The sequence below is a fragment of the Triticum aestivum genome, chromosome 6D (genome assembly GCF_018294505.1).
Source record: "Triticum aestivum cultivar Chinese Spring chromosome 6D, IWGSC CS RefSeq v2.1, whole genome shotgun sequence".
NCBI classification, from domain to species: Eukaryota; Viridiplantae; Streptophyta; class Magnoliopsida; order Poales; family Poaceae; genus Triticum; species Triticum aestivum.
Genome location: NC_057811.1, coordinates 481,735,867 through 481,743,171, shown reverse-complemented (window position 1 = coordinate 481,743,171; position 7,305 = coordinate 481,735,867).

The window sequence follows — 7,305 nt, the reverse complement described above, 5'->3', positions numbered from 1 at the left end:
GGGGCTAGGTTGGCCAGAGGCGGGGGTGGCAGCGATGCAGCAGCCTCGCAGCAGAGCAGTAATGAGCGCGAGGGGAGGTCGCAGTAGCAGTTGAGAGCAGTAGCAGCAAGCGACGGGGTATCGGGGCGCCGTCCGGGCGGACGCACGGGCGAAGGCCAACGCGGGCGTGTGGCTGCAGCGGTGCGGCAACAGTGCAGTGCAGCAGCAGGCAGCCAAACCAAGGAGCAGCAGACGCGTAGCGCAGCGGTAAAGGACGGGCGCGCGACGGGGGAGGGAGCGCATGGAGGTGGCCAGCGCGCGACGGCGGTTCACAGGGGCGCGGCGATCGTGAGCTCCTCGGGAGCTCGGGCGTGACGGCGGGGGCGACCTATGGCGACAGGAGGGAAAGAAGAGGGGGAAAACGGAGGAGGGGGCCTCACCGGGCCCTGTAGGTGTGCAATAGTGTGCGCGAGGAGGAGTCGGGGAGGCGCCGGAGCTCGGTGTAGCCGTCGTGGAGGCGGTTGGGGACGGGGCGACGACGGCGAGCTTCGGCTCGGGGCGTCGGCCTCGGGGCCGCGGGTGTCCAGATCGGGGAGCGGGGGCGCGAGGGAGTGGGGGAGGAATAGCTAGGGTTTTAGCCCGGGGAAGATATAGGCGAGGGGGAAGCGGTGGATGGGCGCCACGGCATCGCCCGGTGCCGTGGCGGCAATCGCCGGTGTCCACCGTAACGTGAACAGGGAAGATGGGGAGGGAGCGTGCGTCTGGGCCAGGCTGCTAGGTAGATGGGCCTTCAGGCCTAGATAGGGGGGTTTGTTTTATTTCTTTTGTTTTGCCTTTTAATTATCTTTTAACTTTTCTCTTTTATTTATTTTATTTAAGTTTCACATTATTTTGGTTTAGTTAAAACACAAAAGTAGTTTCTAAATTAGTACTAACACTTATACCTCTGCCACAAAAAATTTCACTCTTAAATAAAATAGTTTAGCATTTTTGAAATTATAAAAGGCATTCAATTAATTGTTTTAGCTACTGTTTTAATCATTTTGAGCACTTAAACATTTTATAAAATTTTGGTTTCTTCACCAACAATATTTACCAATTATTTGCCATAGCTTGCACATTTTAGTTTTGATATTTGAAAACTTTTATTTTTGGCGCTAATTTAAATTTGAAATTGAACCGATTCGAACCAACGCGAGTTTAACAACAGTAACAGTGATGACGTGGCATCATTAGCAGAGAATTACAGTAGCTTAATTATCCGGACGTTACAGTTTGTTCATCTCAGATCCTCAGCTTGCATGACCGGCATCTATGATGCATTTTGTCAAATGAGCCCTTTATATGTATTTACTTCCCCAAAAATGGTCCATAGCTTCCATGTGGCAGTGTGTGCTGCAACCTGCGTGGCCATGAGCTGCAAGGCAGCCTCACTGAGAGGTTTGAAACCATGTGCATATTTGGGAGATGTAGCTGCAGCTGCAAGACCGGTGGGTGCATTTTGCTTAGTTCAAAGCCATATATTCTCCACAGTGCTTCCGAAGGAGTCACCCACCGTGCGTCTCTGTACTGTTTAATCTCGTCGATTTCGACTTCGTCTACTTCGTCGGTTACAGATACAGATGCTAGGTCATGTCCCTTGTAGATGTACTTGAAGAGGTACTTAACAGCTTTAATGCTTGATCATATCTCAACATTTATGTGGCAGTTGAACATCCTTAACAGATAGGGGTTGTAAGGAACCACCCATCTGTTATCTAGTTTGCAATTTCGTACCGTTTCGGTCCGGTCGTCATTGCATCTCCTATATACTGGGTACGAGTCCTTGCCTTGAGTCGTAGTTTCGTTAAATGGCCTTGGATAGTTGTTCTTGCATGACGGACGATTCTTTGTGCACCGGCAAAATTTATTCAATGCACCGCAAGGACCATGCATCATATGTTTGATTACCATTTTATATAGCTCTGGGTACTTGTGCTTGTTAGGGAGCTCAGCGGAGATGATTCTGTCATACGACATGTGTACTTGTATTTTCCGGTCATGATGAGCAAAAAGTGAGCATGGGGCAATCCCCTCTTTTGGAACTCTACGACATATGTATATGCCGTAACCTTTCCAAGAATGGCCTTCTCAAAAAGTTGCTTCTTCATTTCTTCTAGCTTCGCCCTGAAAACACGAACGACAATGTCTGGGCGATCTTGTGGTGTTTGTCCAAACTCTAGTTCACTTGTGATCTCTTCCCAGTTGGGGTTGCAGGTCATTGTTAGGAATACGTCTGGCTTTCCATATTTTCTGACTAAAGCCATAGCATCCAGATACCGACGAAGCTTATCTCGTGGCCCTCCAATAAATGATGAGGCAAGTACTCTGCGTTTTCCGACTGCATCTCCATTCTGTTCTCCGGCTTGAATGCTGTCTAGAAGGCCTTGGTATATATCTGCCCTTATTTTCTTTTGATGATGCCACATGTAATCCAGTCTGGAGCTTTCAATCTTGATGTATGTATCTACAGCAAACTACTGGAAAAGCCATCTGTCATGCAATATTGGGTTGAATAAGCTTGGTCGTGTATGGAATTTATAGCAGTAGTATTCTTTCATGGTTACCCACAAGGCGTTGACCGAATTTTTGCAAAGTTGCAACATAAAAAGTTATTTGCATAAGTTTGTATTGTACCATATATGAAAATTGAATTTTGAATATAATACTATATGAATTTTTTACCTGGGTCATCGCCATTATTGATATTATCAGCACCAATATCTTCCTCTTGTGTATTCTTCTTTGGGATTTCCTATGCCAACCCAGTTCAGCTCTTGGAAAGAATAGAGGATACGACAACGGATCATAGCACCTGTAATATGATCAAATATGCTCTTTTTCGTTGTTGTTCCCATGTAATATTACACTCCTATCATAAGTATCTCTTCTTTCATTTCCTTCAATCCACACTGCAGCTACCTCCGAATTGATTGGTGCGTTGTATGTTCTCTGGTCCAATCTTTGGTCAAGGTTCAAGATGACTCTGTAGTCCTCAAGGTTTTGGACTTGTCCCAAACTCCTAAACTGTTGAGAGTACGGGTTACCGCATAGGATGTTGGTTATTATTCCAATCACATGCTTGTCTTGCTCATACATTTCCTCACGGCAACGACGATATTGATGCTCTAAGCTTGGATCATCGTCGTAGAAGTATAGCTCCAAATGCTTTGGACCTGAGTGACTATTACCAAATGAATGTATGTTGTGATAGATCTGACCATGAGCTCGAAAGGTGTAAATACCAGTTGTTCGCATGTCAATTGTGTCTCTGTCAAGGTGACAGTATAGAGTAGTAAATGAGAAGTGTCCATTGAAAAATCTTACATTTTGCCGAAAATGTCTTGCATCAGAGTCGTTGCTTGTCCAAAGTCTCATGAGTTCAGGTGGTGTATCTGGATTGGCTAGTCTTATCTGTCCTTTTCTGCAGCATAACCCCTTAGTTTCATACTTGAATTTTTTTGCATGACATAATCTGCAATTTTCTTCCGGTTTGAGCACATGTGTTTTTTTGGGTATGTTACTGTAGACAAAATCATACGGATCAGGGTTGTGAATTTCTTCGTTTTCTCTGATTTCAATTTCCACTTCTCTACCCCATTCTAGTATGGTTTGTAGCATAAAAAATTTAGTAAAGGAGAAATATAATGATTCGAATCTATTTAAATTGTATTGAGCATACCTTGACCAGAGAACATGTGTTCGTCCTCGTTTGTATCTTCTTCAAATATGACTTCGTCATTACCTGTGTTGTAATCTCTGTACTGCATAAGAATATGAGAAAAGTATGTTTTTGGTCCCTCAAGTTCCCACAAAGTATAGACATGATCCCTCAAAATTTTTTGGTATACATTTGGTCCCTCAAGTCTCAAAACCGGATAAGCTTGGTCCTAAACCAGATTTTGAGCATGTTGACCGGGTTTGACCGCCACAAAACCGCCCGATGAATAGTAAATTTGAAACAAAAAACTTCAAAAAATGACAAAATTTTTGCAAGAGCCCGTCCGATCTCATTTCAGGACAAAATTTTCGTCGCACCTTGCGCACTTAAGCATATTGGACCCCAAAAAGTTTCATAATTTTTTGATTTTGTTTTGATTTTTTTCGAATTTACTATTCATCAGGCAGATATTTTTGTTTTCTTTTTGCCACGAGCTCCTCGCGTGCCGAAAGAGCCTGAAATTTTGTTCGCATCTTGCGCATGTAAGCATATTCGACCCCAAAAAATTTCAGATTTTTTTGAAGTTTTTTTTTCGAATTTACTGTTCATCGGGCGGTTTTGTGGCGGTCAAAACTGGTCAATATACTCAAAATCTGGTTTAGGACCAAACTTATCCGGTTTTGAGACTTGAGGGACCAAATGTATACCAAAAAATCTTGAGGGACCAAGCCTATACTTTATGGGAACTTGAGGGACCAAAAACATACTTTTCTCTAAGAATATATATGAAATTGATAACCTTACCATGATCCTCATTGTGGATTGATTGTGTTGGTGCGTCTGCTTCTTTGATGGTTGTGTCTTTCTCACACATGACTTTATTATTTGCTTGTAGAATTTTTTATTTATATAGATATGCATATAGTTTTAGTATTGTATAAAAGTATATGCAATTGATTATCATACCGTGAACATCATTGTAGAATGATTCTATTTGTGCATCTACTTCTTTGATTGTAGGAGACATTGAAGAGGGGATGTCTGGCCATGAAGCCACCTTATTGTGATCGCCATTGTATAATGTCTTTGTTGGGGTATCTGCTTCTTTCATGCTTGGAAACATTGATGAAGGGATGTCTATCCACAAAATATGGTTAGTTGTACAAAGACATGTATATTTACTTTGAATGCTAGTATTGTATCAAATTTAGATTTTTACCGTAAATCATTACTTGTGGTTGATGTAGAGGCTCTGTGTCATTGTTGCCGATTTCCGTCATGGATGCATCTTCTTTTGATGATACGGAAACATTTCCTCCGTCTTGTCGTGAATTGTTTGTTACGGCGGTGCAGCAATGTTTGTCTTTCTCCTAGCGTGACATGCTTTCTTTGATTTACAGAAGGGGTAGAAATACTAACTTCTTGTTTAGTTGAGCTATATGCAGGCTTTTGCATCGCAATTGAGTCTTTGTTTGCTGTGCTGCGCTTCAATTCATTTATATGTTCTATTCTAGCTTTTTTTGTTCTGACTGCATATTTGCATATATCTGCCTACGTTGTGCACATATCTTCTCTTTCTTTTGTTGATAGGCTTCACGGCGTCTTTTGAGTTTTTCCTGCTTTTCTCCATCGGTCATATGTGCATTGAGCTCTGCTCTTTTTTCTTTCTTTTGTTGATAGGCTTCACGGCGTTTTTTGAGTTTTTTCTGTGCTTCATTGGTCATATGTGCTTCATCGTTCATCTGTGCTTCATGGGTCATCTGTGCATAGAGCTCTGCTTTTTTTCTTTCTGATGTTGATAGGCTTCGCGGCGTTTTTTGAGCTTTTCCTGTTTTTTTTCGTCGGTCATGTCTGCATAGCGCTCTCTTTCTCTCTTCCTTCGTTGCTCCTTACCATCCATTATTTGATATTGTCAAAAATGCCTGCCAGCCTGCATGAGAGTTAAGTGTAAACAAATATTATTTATTAAAAATGGGAACTTGGTTAGCACAGACATTTGCTGATATAGTATTTACTCTTCAAACAACACTTATCTTACCAAGTGAAATGAAAACAGAGGATATAAGTTTCTTGTGGGGAATAGACATTTGTGCTGATATGGTATTTACTCTTCAAACAACACTTATCTTACCAAGTGAAATGAAAACAGAGGATATAGCTAAGTCATTCTAGCTGGTAGGATTTATATAATGCTAAGACCTATGAGTATTTCTCTATTTTTCAACTGTTTTTCAACTAAATGGCCCTGGTGCAGCCATTGATACACTATGCATGGGTTCAACTCATGCAACTCGATATGTAACAGGAACTGCGGTTGTATATAAGTGATACACACATTGCTATTTTTTATTAGTCCTATTATTATTGTTTTTGCGTATTTTCAAAATTAAAATCTATTGGCCTTCTATATGCTAAGCTCATACATGTGGTGCTTCCCAGGGGAACTTTTGATTCTATCTTTTTGCTCAAACGATTGATCTCCAAATCAACTTGATTATGGTTGTGCATAACAAATTAGATACGCGAAAATGCTGACTTCTCATTGATTTGTTCAGAAGCGTACATTATTCCCTTGTTTGCGTTGGTTGTTAAATAAGCTAAAATTACTGCTGATCAACGATGATATGCATCATGAATTTTTTTTCTTTTACTGACTTATCAATTTTTGGTGTATGCACTACTAGAAATCCCCATATTTCCGACGGTGAAATCTAATAGCCGACGGTCCGTCGGTCATTATAGTAATAACCGATGGGGGAGGCAATGGCCGACGGTTATTGGCAACTCACGGGTATGACCACTAATAACCGACGGTGTCCTAAATTATCTGACGGGGAAAACCCAACTCTCGGTTATCCAACCTAATGCCCGACGGTTCATTGTAATATCCGACGGTTTTGGCTATACCCACGGAGATTACATGTAATACCCGACGGTGAAATGTAATAGCCGAAGGTTAAAACAAAACTCTCAACTATAAGTAGAAATGACCGACGGTGCATACGTCACTCTCGCCTATTAGATTAAATACCCGACGGGGTATTCAATAACCGACGGTTGAATTTAACCCTCGGTGATATGTTTCAATGGACGACTGCAATAAATATATGTGGAACAACCAATAGTTTTATTCCAGAAAATTTTCATAAAAGTAAACTTCCAACAATTTAGTTCTAGCATTGATGTTGTAAGTGCATGATATGTTATTTTTCTTTAATAGGGTGGGAAAAAAATTGGTCCAAAAAATACAAATATGATGCTTTAAAAAAAAGACTTGTTTGAAAGAATGTGCACTTACACAAAGTATCAAGAGGAACGAGGCCCAATCCCTTATTTGATCTAACGGAGTTGACGAACAGATAAAGGAGATGCTCATCATAGTCTTGTATATATAGGTCTAGGTTGGGTCATTACCATGTGGCACATGGCGTTTTGGCTAAGTGGAGTGTGTTGTCGCCGTGTCCGAGCAGTGGCTGGTGGCTCATGATGTGGGAAAAAAAATGGAATTCTATATCAGGATAGAGTTCATCCATGGTTGCTTTGGAGTGGCTAGGCGTTTGTTGCGGCGATCGGTTGTTGTCCTGTTCCACGACACCACCACATCTGCTGGCCCAAGGACGCCCATT